The following is a 13676-nucleotide window of genomic DNA, read 5'->3' as shown; positions in this document are numbered from 1 at the left end:
TCCTGTAAATAAAAGGCTATTAAATTTAAAAAAAAACAAAACCAAAAAAAACAAACAAACAAAAAAAAAACTATGGTCAGAGTATTGACTAATATTGTTTAGCTAGTCATTTTTGTTCCAAAGGAAAAGGTCAATGATTAGGGAATGAAATATGAGAAATTACTATGAAGTAAAAACAAAAGAGTCAACCTTTGATAAAGTAGAAACTAAATAATGTGAATTTGAATATATATGTTTTCTATTTTTCAATGTATCATTTATTATTGAGATAATTTTTGAGATAATTATGATGAAAGGTTATATTTAAATTAAGTAAAGTAAAATAAAGCTAAATTCAAATAAATGTTCAAATAAAGTTTTATGGGAAAATAGAATATCAAAAATAAAAAGGAAAATATTTGGAGAGTATTTTTTATTGTAGCAAAATTTTAGCTTACAGGAAAGGTCTTTCAGGTAATTTTAATTATGAAAAGGCTTTGTTCATGTAATTGTATATATGACCAATATTATTTATTTCAGCTGATGCCTTCATTTTGTGTGATGAACATGTTATGGAATTAAAATGACTCCTTTAAGGTCACATAGATAAGGTCACAATCAAAATTGAACTAAAAAATTGGTATCATTCTGACTGAAGCTTTTTAAAGGTTTTTTTTTTTTTTAATGTCTACTTGACTAAAAAATCACTCTCCTCCAACCGCTGCAGATCATCCATCCATTTCTCCTTTTTTGGAAACTTTTCTTTTTTCATGATCTTTAAATGTGAACATATACCTTCAAGGTTCTGTCTGTGATTTAATTTTCTTCTCTATGACCTTTCCTTTTTGGTGATGTCATATGTTCTTACTGTTTTAATTACAATCTGTATAATGATAATTAACAATGCAGATGACACAAATTTATAGATTTATTCCCAGTTTTTCCCTAGAGCTCTTCCCATCTCTTTACAAATGCTTGATAAACATCACCATATGGCTATGCAATTGAAACCTAAAATTTAATATATTCAAAACTGAGCTAATTTTCCTACAGCAGATTCCTCCATTCTTTTTAATACCCCATTTTTATTACTTTTCATGATATCACTATTTCCTTAATTACCCAATACCAGAGCAACCAACCCTTGATTGCTAGGTTTTAATCACTACTACTATTGCTATGTCCTTAGTGTGTAAGAATGATTCTGAAAAATGTTTCTCAGGGATATATTTTCTTTTCTTTGCTCAAATATTTTTATATATGTGCATTTACACATAGCTACTCTAAGGCAGCTGTCAGCAAATCCTCCCCTCCCAATTTGCAGAAACATATTCAGCAGTAGAGAACCTAATCATTTATAACAAATGATCTTTTTTCCTATTTATTTATATCTGTTTCTCTATATTTCTCATTGTGTCTCTCTGTCTTTTTCTGAGTATTTCTGTTAATGTCTTTTAATTTCTATATTTTTCTCTATATAACAATAACTCTAATGGGATCCCCTAAATGTGTGTAAACAGGTGAATAGGGAAGTACAAAAACATCACTTAAAATGAACCATGCATTTGAAAGGAGACTTGGGCATTTGCCTGAGAGATATAATCTGTGGTAATATGCACATACAATAAGACAAGACTTCTGAGTGACTAAAAGAACTTTGAGCTTATACCACTGACTACATTTTAGAATTAGAATTAGAAATTTAGACAAGAGAAGCAGAGCCAGTGGGAGAAGCAAGAAAGGTACACTGTCTAATATAGATAATATCACAGGGAGTAGTTGATCCAGATATAGTATAAATTGGTGTCTTGAAACTATTTATCATATGAACAGGACAATCAGTCAATAAACATTTATTGAGTGTTTGTTATGGGTCAGGCCCTGTGCTAAGTGCTGGGGATATAAAAACAAGCTAAGGACAACCTCAGCAACCAAGAAATTTACAATCAAATAGAGTAGAAAACATGCAAATACACATATACACACAGGTGTGTGTGTGCCTATCTATCTAGCTATCTCTCACAATTATATACAGGACAAAAAGGAAATAACTATCAGAGAGAAAGATGTGTGTAAAGTATGGATTAACTCCCTGGAGGGCTTCAGGGTCAGCCAAAAGTCAGGATGAATTAAAGTCCTTGGTCTTTAGGGGAGAAGTGAAGGAGTAGACAAGCTGCCAAGAGGCTTGACAAAGATCTCTCCTCGATTCTGGAGTCTAGAATCTCCAGCCTCTCTCCTCCTCATCCTGCCACCAAGTCACTCTCTGGCCACTCCCCCTCTACCCTCCAATCCTTGCCTCTGATTATCTTAACACCAAACATTCAGCCAGCATCAACTGTGAAAAGAGCCATTTACCCAAACATATGCTAACAGAGCAATTGTTTCACATCAAACAGATAATTAGCCTTAAGTGCATAGTTGTCTGATTCAAGCATACCTTTTTGTAGTTTCAACCCTCTACAAGTCTGGATTTAAGAAGGGTTAGAAAAGGCTTCCTGTAGAAGATTGGATTTTAGATTGGAGAGACAGAGACAGAGACAGAGATAGATAGAGAGAGAGTGAGTAACCTCACAGTGGGCTTAGTCCTAAAAACAACTCAGCAAAGATCATCATAACCAGATATTTTATAGAGGAAATACAATCTTGATTTTTTTTTTCCCTCGGGAGATCTGAGAAGAAAAGGTGGGAACTCAGAATAAGAGTCAGGAGGAGATGGATTGTACTTGGCAGAGCAGGCCCCAGACCTGCCTAAAGATAGGCTAATCTACCCTTTGATCCAGCAATATTTCTACTGGGATTATATCCCAAATAGATCCTAAAGGAGGAAAAGGGACACATGTGCAAAAACGTTTGTGGCAGCCCTTTGTGTAGTGGCCAGAAACTGGAAACTGAGTGGATGCCCATCAATTGGGGAAGGGCTAAATAAGTTATGGTATATGAATATTATGAAATATTGTTCTATGAGAAATGATCAGCAGCATGATTTCAGAGAGGCCTGGAGAGACTTACATGAACTGATGCTGAGTGAAGTGCGCAGAACCAGGAGATCATTGTATAAAGCAACAACATTTCAAGATGATCAGTTCTGATAGATATGACTCTTTTCAACTCCAAGATGATTCAGGCCAGTTCCAATGATCTTGTGATGAGGAGAGCCATCTACATAAAGAGAGAGAACTGTGAAAATTGAGTGTGGATCACAACATAACGTTTTCACTCTTTTTGTTGTTCCTTTCTCCTATTTTTTTTCCTTTTTGATTTGATTTTTCTTTTGAAGTAAGATAATTGTATAAATATGTATGTATATAATGGATTTAACATATATTTTTACTATTTTTAACATATATTGGATTATTTGCCATCTACAGGAGGGGATGGGATAAGAGGGAAAACTGGAACACATGTTCTTGCAAGGGTTAATGTTGACAAATTATCTATGCCTATGTTTTGAAAATAAAAAGCTTTAATAAAAAAATAATATGATACCATGTCTCATATCTGTTTTAAAGCCAACTTGAATTGAATGATTTTTTGTGTTATTTTCACAAATAATAAAACTTATTTTAAAAATAAAGATATGTTAAACAATATCTCAAAAGATTGTTGGAAGATATCCAGAAATTGAGCAATGAACCATGGGGACTGATAATAAGTCTTAGAATCAGGATAATCTGGGAAATATCTAATATTAACTTATTTCTGCCAGGGGAAGAGAGTAAGTCACATTACTCTTACTGGTGGAATTTACCGCCTGATGGCTTAGCTGTACCAGATCTAAAATTATATTATAGAGCAGCAGTTACCAAAACTATTTGGTATTGGCTAAGGAATAGATTAGTTGATCAGTGTTAGGTTCAAGGGATAAAACAGTCAACAAATATAACAACCTAGTCTTTGACAAACCCAAAGACCCCAGCTTTTGGGATAAGAACTTACTGTTTGATAAAAATTGCTGGGAAATTGGAAATTAATATGGCAGAAACTAGGCATTGATCCATACTTAACACCGTACACCAAGATAAGGTCAAAATGGGTTCATGACCTAGGCATAAAGAATGAAATTATTAATAAATTAGGAACACAGGATAGTTTACCTCTCAGACCTGTGGAAGGGGAAGGTCTTTATGACCAAAGCAGAACTAGAGATCATTACTGATCACAAAATAGAAAATTTCGATTATACCAAACTGAAAAGTTTTTGTACAAACAAAACTAATGCAGACAAGATTAGAAGGGAAGCAATAAACTGGGAAAATATTTTTACAGTCAAAGGTTCTGATAAAGGCCTCATTTCCAAAATATATAGAGAATTAACTCTAATTTATAAAAAATCAAGCCATTCTCCAATTGAAAAATGGTCAAAGGATATGAACAGACAATTCTCAGATGAAGAAATTGAAACTATTTCTAGTCATATGAAAAGATGCTCCAAGTCATTATTAATCAGAGAAATGCAAATTAAGACAACTCTAAGATACCACTACACACCTGTCAGATTGGCTAAGATGACAGGAAAAAATAATGATGATTGTTGGAGGGGATGCGGGAAAACTGGGACATTGATGCATTGTTGGTGGAGTTGTGAACGAATCCAACCATTTTGGAGAGTAGTTTGGAACTATGCTCAAAAAGTTATCAAACTGTGCATACCCTTTGATCCAGCAGTGTTACTACTGGGATTATATCCCAAAGAGATTATAAAGAAGGGAAAGGGACCTGTATGTGCACGAATGTTTGTGGCAGCCCTTTTTGTAGTGGCTAGAAACTGGAAACTGAATGGATGTCCATCAGTTGGAGAATGGCTGAATAAATTGTGGTATATGAATATTATGGAATATTACTGTTCTGTAAGAAATGACCAACAGGATGATTTCAGAAAGGCCTGGAGGGACTTACACGAACTGATGCTGAGTGAAATGAGCAGGACCAGGAGATCATTATATACTTCAACAACAATACTATATGATGACCAGTTCTGATGGACCAGGCCATCCTCAGCAACGAGATCAACCAAATCATTTCCAATGGAGCAGTAATGAACTGAACCAGCTATGCCCAGAAAAAGAACTCTGGGAGATGACTAAAAACCATTACATTGAATTCCCAATCCCTATATTTATGCCCACCTGCATTTTTGATTTCCTTCACAAGCTAATTGTACAATATTTCAGAGTCTGATTCTTTTTGTACAGCAAAATAATGTTTTGGTCATGTATACTTATTGTGTATCTAATTTATATTTTAATGTACTTAACATCTACTGGTCATCCTGCCATCTGGGGGAGGGGGTGAGGGGTAAGAGGTGAAAAAATGGAACAAGAGGTTTGGCAATTGTTAATGCTGTAAAGTTACCCATGCATATATCCTGTAAATAAAAGGCTATTAAATTAAAAAAAAAAAAAAGGAATTTAACACCTGAGACTTTACATGAAGAAGTATGATTTCAATCTCCAATTTCTTCAAAGCTTAAAGTCATCATTCTGTTGCAAAAAAAAATGTAGCTTTTTGTCTGTCCATATCTGTCTTGATGTGTTTTGTTTTCAATGTAAAAGTTTCAAAATAATTGGCGATTCTTTGTAAGTACTTCTAAAACATTTTTTTGATTCCTCAAAGAGAGCCCCTAGGAAAGATGTGAGGCTTTAATTTTTAAAACCTTGAAGAATTTAGAGCCTTATTTTAAAACTTTGAGAAGTTTTTATTTTCCATGGAGAGATCCCAGATAAACAGGGTTAGGTTTAAATCCTTGTTTTAAAAGCCTGGAAAATTTATGTTCCATTTATCACTGGAGAAACTAGGGGAATGTCTCTCCTTCATTAGTGACAATTGTCGGTTTAAGTCAAGAGAAATTAGAGAGAAAGAGTAATCAAAATACACAGAGAAAAATCAGAGAATCTGCCTAGCAATAGAACTTTCAAAAATATTAATTTCTTAGAAGCTCCATGTCTTTGTGACTGTGGGGGGTCTCTGAATATTTTTGGCATGGTCTTTGCAGACATCTAGTGTCCAAACTGAAAATAGCTACCAACTTGTCAGTGGTGTGTTTTTTATTATGTGTGACTTTGATGTCTGTGCTTTGACAAAAAATCTAGAAGAATGGTTTTTAAACAGCTCAACTTGCTACTAGGGATTTACCTCCTGATGAATTTCTAGTGAGGGATAAGGACTTTAACAGTAAATGATTCTCTGCTTCTGCCTTTTTATATTATCTATATTTGAAAATCAAGCTAGCTTTTTTTCTCTAGGATCTTAGCCCATAGAGCAAGAGTAAAAAGACAAATAAGAAAAATGGATAAGTATGGGATCTTTCCTACAATTTGTATAATTTTATGACATCATAAACTAATTAGAAACTTAATTTAAGATTAAAATGTAAATTTTCTACTGTGAAATTTCAAATTGTGGTTTGGGGAAGATAGTGGAGTAGTTCAGAAAATTGCATGATTTCCAGATTTCCTCCACTAACAAGACAAAACAATTCCTCAATGTGAATATAGATTAGCAAAAATAAACAGGAATTGGGGTCAAACAGTGGTCCTCCTGGGACAACTGAAGAAAGTGGAAATATCCTAGATAATAAGTGTGGTCCAAGTGAAGATCAATTATAAAGGACTCAATAAGATCAAATCATATACTTCCTTTTTAAATAATAAATTATAAAGAAATTTATTTTAAAACAATTTTGGTAATCATATAATTTTATCACTTATTAAAAATTAAAGTGAATTTGCATACTAATAAGATAAATGCACTTGTTTCTTTTTACGTAGTAAAGAATTAATTTTTGGTAGAATATTTGATAACATTTACTGTTGTCAAATTTTTCATGTCTCTCAGTTATACTACCCCATATAAGGTAAGAATCTGCTGTTTAAGAAGTTCTGGTAAGCTTCTTAGAGTATAAACTATATACTTCTTTTATGTGAAACTGTTATAAGTATTCTTGTGTGTGTGTGTGTGTGTGTGTGAGTAATAAGTATTCTTGAAGACTGTCTTCAGTACTTGGATAGTTTGAAAGAAATGTTAGGACTGAGCTGAGTATAATGGAGTGTTTCTAAAAAATAAAATTGAAAAGGTAAAAAGGAGCAATCATCTCATATAAATAAGAAATAAGAGAAAGAATTGATACAGAGGAAATAGGTATAGGAAGAGGGCTGGTAGTGCTGGAACCTTACTCTCCTCAGATCGGGGTTAAAAAAGAATTTAAATATACATCTAGAAATGTTCAAGATTTTTTAAATTTATAAATAAATTAGAGAAGAAGAGAATAGGATAAAGAAGAATTTTAGGAGACTGTGTATATTAAGATTTAGGTTACAGGGGTCGTCAAACTTTTAAAATAGGGGGCCAGTTCACTGTTCCTCAGACTGTTGGAGGGCCGGACTATAGTAAAAACAATTTTTTTTTTTTTTTTTGTGGGCCTTTAAATAAAGAAACTTCATAGCTCTGGGTAAGGGGGATAATCGTCCTCAGCTGCCGCATCTGGCCCGCAGGCCGTAGTTTGAGGACCTCTGAATGAAGGAGAGGACAAGGGAGGTAGAAAAACAGGATAGAATGGTTAAAGGAGAGGATAAGGGAAAGATTCTTTGGGAAAGATTTTTTGAAAAGGTATGAATTAAGGAGACAGCAATTAGAAGTAAACTAAAGGAGGATTAGAATAAAAACAGAGATTGAGAAAGACAATACTGAGGAAAAATAGCATGGAAGGAAATAAATAAATAGTAATAATTATAGCTTTGGATGCTGATGGGATGAACTCACCATACAATAGAAACAAACAAATTTGATTAAAAATCAAAATCCTACAAGAAAGATATTTAAAAATAAGAGATTCACATGAAGTTATAAAGGGTTGAAATAGAATTTAATATGCCTCAGCTTATATAAAAAAGGGGGGACAACAATCATGGTCCAACAAATTAAAACTAAAATAGATTTAATTAAAAGACATAAGCAGGGAAACTGCATATTGATAAAAGGTGCCCTAGATAATGAAGTAATAAACATAACATCTCTATCTACTTCTTTGCATATCAGTTATGCCTAGCAAATTCTTATCTCTTTTCTCCCAAGATGATATCTAGTTAATGGAAGAACAACACTGTTTCAGAGATTGTGGTTTATAAACAAAACCCCTGCAGATTATACATTTCCCATGATCAAAATATCTTTGTTCCATTCTGCTGCTCCATGGGAGCCTTATTTAGTGTAACCCCCTCTCCTTTCAGCAAGAAATCAAGTTTCCCTTCTACATCCTCATCATATAAGCTATTTTAATCCCTCCTTTTACCATCTTTCCCACTATCCTATATTTCTTTCTAAGAAACTGCAGGAGTAATTTTCTTTTCATTTCCTTGCCATTAACTTGATTTTCATACACCATACATTCCTCAGTCTGATTTATGCACCCTTTTGCAGTTTAGTCTCCATAAAAACAAATAATTAATCGTGTCTGAAGCCTATTTCTCCAGCAATACTTTCTCCATTCAAGTTCCACTTTAGCTCCTTATTAATTGCTAGAAAGCTATCTCTTAATTATTTCTGTGTTGTTATTTTGTTATTGTTGTTTTTAGTCCCAAGGGTGTCTTTCTCTTTATAATTTCTTTTTCTCCTTTTTCTAGTGGATGGGGGAGGGGAATTCTAACAAATTTTTGTTACAAAAAATTTCAGGAGGAAGCAAATCTAAATGCTTTTATTATAAAATAGGGAAGATAAGATCAATGGATAGGACATACACCTAAAAAAAAAAAACCTAGAAAGGGAACAAATAAAAAAAATCCAATGAAACACTAAATTAGAAATCTTGAAAATCAAAGGATAAGTTAATAAAATTAAAAGTAAGAAAACCATTGACCTAATAACACTAGAAGCTAGTTTTATGTGAAACAAAACAAAACACCACAATAAAATAGACAACCATTGGTTTATTTGATTTAAATAAAGAAGAAAAAGAAATTATTAGTACAAAAAATAAAAAATTTGGTTGATGAATTCACCAACAATGAAAAGAAATATAAAACAATTATTAGACACTATTTTGCCCAATTTTATGCCAATAAATATGACAAGCTAAAAGAAATGTATGGATATTACCAAAAAATTGATTGCTCAGATTATTAGAAGAAGATATAGAATTCTTAAATAACCCCATCTTGGAAAAGGAAATTGAAGAAACCATCAATGAATCTAAAAAGAAAAAAAGTCTGAAGGTCAAATGGATTCATAAGCAAATTCTATCAACAGTTAAAGAGCAATTAATCTCAATATTATATAAATCAGAAAAATAGGCAAAGGCAGAATCTTACCAAATTTCTTTTACTTTTGAGGTGCTGATAACAAAAAGAGGAAGAAGAAAAAAGAGAGAATGAAACTACAGACCAGTTTTCCTAATGAGTATTGTTACAAAATTTAAATAAAATGCAGGGATTTTACAGGGATTATATACCATGCCCAAGTAAGATTTAGACCAGGAATACAAAAATGATTTAATATTGCAGAAACTATGAGCATAACTAACCATAATGATGGCAAAATCAACCAAAATCATAAGATTAGCTACATAAATGGAAAAAATATAAATATAATATAATACCTATTCTTTTAAAAAAATATTAGAGCATATAGGATTAAGTGGATATTTGCCAGCAATTAGCACAAAGTACAGGATGAAGTAGTGAGTGAAATGAATATGAGACCAGGTGAATTTAAGCTTAAAGCATAGAATTGACTTTATTTCTTATAGCTTCCCTTTTATACACCACCATAAGTATATTTTTCTTTTATACATTACACAAATGCCAGAAAACCACAGAAAGTATAATTGATATAAACTGAGATCTTTTTTTTGGTGGGGGGAATGTTGTAAATTCCATCCCCTTTAACTTTTTTGGGGAGGGCTGAAACTGTGTCCCCCTTTTGAGGGGAAGAGTATTCCTGAGTCTCAAATACCTTTCCCAGACAAACCTTTTCCAAATTAAGTGGTCTCATTCAATAGGAGATCTAGGCCAGGGGCATAATCACCACCCTCCATTGAATTGGAGATTAGTCCCTTGAACTGCTCCCAGCTCAGGGCCTGGGAAAACCTCGAAAAAGCCTCAGAAGGCTAAAGAAAAGGCAACTCTGAACCCCAAATCTTTGCCGAAGTCCTAATAGGACTTCATCCACTGATGAAGGTATTTTGTTCTCATTGTTAACCCTACTTTGCTACATTCCTAACAGGACCTTGCCCACTAAGAAGGCTATCTTTCTAGCAAGCTGTCTTCTCAATATAAATAAATCCCATTCTTTGTCACAAACCCCATGCTTGTATTCATTGGGGTTTGTGAATTCTTTCACAAAGCCTGCCACCTGGCAAGGGGATCCCAATTGCTTTTAAGGGATCTCTTACCCTCAATTCTCACACCTCATCATAATCAAGACTTGTGACATTTCCATTTTTTATTAGTCAAGGCTTATCCTGTTTTTTGTTTTAGTTTTAGAAAGCATCCTATTTCAAAATATACCCCCATCATGTAAACTGCTATATTTTCAGTAACGGATCTGAAGGAGTTCAGATATAGCTTATCAGTGGAGGAACTGGCCTTGCCAAATCCCCTAAAATCCTCCAAGTGATCTCCCTTGTTTTGGTCTTCCAAAGAATTTGCAACTGGCTCCCCACAGGCATTTCCTATATATTTATCTAAAACTATCAACAAGTATTATCTTGATTAGGGATAATACAAGCCTTCTTATAAGATCAGAGGTGAAGCAAGGATGGTCATTTTCTTTACTATCATTCAATATTGTATTAGAAATAGTAGTTATAAGAATAAAATAAAAATAAATCAAAGGAATTAGAATAGGGAATGAGGAAACAAAACTATGATTATTGGAGATGATATCATGGTATGTGATGTGATGAGAATCCTAGGGAATTAACTAAAAACACTAGTTGAAATAATTAACTTTATGAAATTTGCAGAATATCAAATAAATCCACATAAATCATCATTTCTTTATATTATCAACAAGGCACAGCAACAAGAGATAGAAATTTCACTCAAAATAATTGTAGACAATATAAAATATTTGGGAGTCTACTTCCCAAGACAAATCCAGGAACTATATGAACACAATTAAAAAATACTTGTCATAACAATAAAGTTAGATCTAAATAAATAATTAAAAAAATGTTAAAGCTCATGAGTAAGTCAACCCAATATAATAAAAATGACTTCCATATAGGTTAATGTTCTTATTCAATGACAAAATAACAAAAAAAAAATTATAAAGCTAGAAAATGTAATTTAAAAATTTTTCAGAAAGAACTAAAATTTAAAATATCAATGGAATAAATGAAAAAAAAAAAGGGAAAGAAGAGAACTAGCCTGGGTGTACCAGATTTCAAATTGCATGATAATGTAATTATCATAAAAAAAAAAAATCTGGTACTGGCTAAGAAATAAAATGGTGGATCAGTGAAATATATTAGATATACAACACATTTCAGTAAATGACTACGGTAATTTAGTATTTGATAAATTTTAAAATTCAAGATTTGGGGAGAAAAATTCATTATATGAGAAAAGCTGCTGGAAAAAAATTGAAAACAGTGTTGGTGAAGCCAGATTTTGACCAACAACTCACATTGTATGTCAAGAGAAGGTCAAACAGGGTACCTGATTTAAACACAACAAGTCATATGATAAGTAAATTGGGAGAGGATGAAATAGTTTATCTATCACATTTACTGATGAAGAATTTAGGACCAAAGAAGAGAGAGAATTAAAAATTGTAAAATGGTTAATTTTGATTATATAAAATTACAGTTTCTGCAGAAATAAAATCAATGCCACAAAGATTAGAAAAAGAGCAGGAAATAGAAAGTAATTAATTTTACCACATGTCTCTGATAAAGGTCTCATTTCTCAAACATAGAAACTGAAGCCAATTTATAAGAATATAAGTCATTCCCCAATTAATAAATGGTCAAAGGATACGAACAGGCAGTTTTCAGACAAAGGAGTCAAAGCTATCCATAGTCATATTTTTAAAATGCTCTTAAGTCACGGTTGATTAGAGAATGCAAATTAAGATAACTGAGGCATCACTTCAAACCTATTAGTTTGTTTAATATAACAGAAAAGGAAAATTATAAAATAAATGGATATAGGAAAACTGAGACACTAATGTACTTTTGGTGGCTTTATGAACAAAGCTCATGAACAAAGGAGAGTAATTGGGAACTATCCTTAAAGAATGATCACACTTTGATCCAGCAATACCACTTTTTATGTATCCCAAAGAGATGTTTTAGAAAAACAGGGGTGAACTCAGAACATTTATGGCAGTACTTTTTGTGGTGGCTAATAATTGGAAATTGAAGGAATGTTTATTAATTTTGCAATGGCTAAACAAGTTGTAGTAAACGAATGGAATGGAATGAATCTATTGTTTTCTTACTGTTTTGATTTGTTTTCTTACTGTTTTAGGTAAGGGAGAGTAGTAGGTAGATGCAATCAAATTTGGAGCCCAAAACTTTTTTTAAAAAATTGTTTAAAACTCATTTCTACATGTAATTGGGGAATAAAATATTGTTTTAAAAATAAAAAGGAAGAGCAGAGATAAAATAATTTGAAATTAGAGGAGGTATATCTTGATAGAGGGAAAAATATTCTTAAAGTAAAAAAACACGTCTTATCTTTGGAATATCTTCCCAACTTGGCACTCATAGGTTATCAAGTCTAGCTACTTGATAAGAATGCCTACTCTCACAAGTCTTGTGGTTCCCTGTGGATTCTCACTCATAAAATTATAATTCATTAATCTTGATTTATGAATTTCCTCTTAATAGAGAGTCAATACAATTTGCTGCTCAGTAATGTTTGGCAAGATGACAAAGAATGCTAGCCTCAAAACATTTCCCCATAATTCTGGACCATGCTTTTTTTTTTTTTTTAACAAAAATCTAAGATTTATAGGAAAAAATGCAGAAACTTAGAGTGCAGTTATAATAAAGTATACACAGTGAACTGTGTGGCCTTGGCAACTCTAGTCTCTAGTATTATAGGGCTTCAATGTTCTTTCAAAAACACCTCTATTGGACAACACAGCAAGCTGAGCCCTCAGGATCTTCTCCTCTTTTTGCCTAAATTATTACTAATTGAAGAAATACTAACTTCTATCCCATCTCCACACACACACACACACACACACACACACACACACAACTTTGGTGTTTTCAGATTCCTGGGATTTTACCAGAGAATAGAATTAAGACTTGAAAGGCCAAAGAATTTCTGTAATCATTTTCATCCTGTGTGTTTCATTTTCTTGAAAACATCCAGGAGAGCAGATCCTATAATTATTACTAGGAACATTTGGTGCAAAACTAAAATAACCCATATTCCTAGCTTACTTGAAGAACTGACTCATGAGCCCATAGTAATTATTCACTCTCTGAAGTCAATCCAATCCTATCCCAAATTCCTCAGACAGTGTTCACATCTCCCACTGTTATATTAAGGATTCTGGCATAAATACAGGAATCCCAGTAGCTTAGAAGAGGCTTATTCTGATAGAATAAGCAGTTGGCTTATTTAACAAACGTCTAATTAGTGATAGGAAAAGAGGAAATAGTTGTGTGAAGTCACTTGATGAGAAGCTGATATAGGTATAGAACAAATAAAAGATTAGATGGCTCCTTGCAATGAAAAAATGCA

Source organism: Sarcophilus harrisii, chromosome 3 (assembly GCF_902635505.1).
Source record: "Sarcophilus harrisii chromosome 3, mSarHar1.11, whole genome shotgun sequence".
Lineage (NCBI taxonomy): Eukaryota > Metazoa > Chordata > Mammalia > Dasyuromorphia > Dasyuridae > Sarcophilus > Sarcophilus harrisii.
Note: the sequence above shows the minus strand (reverse complement) of the source record.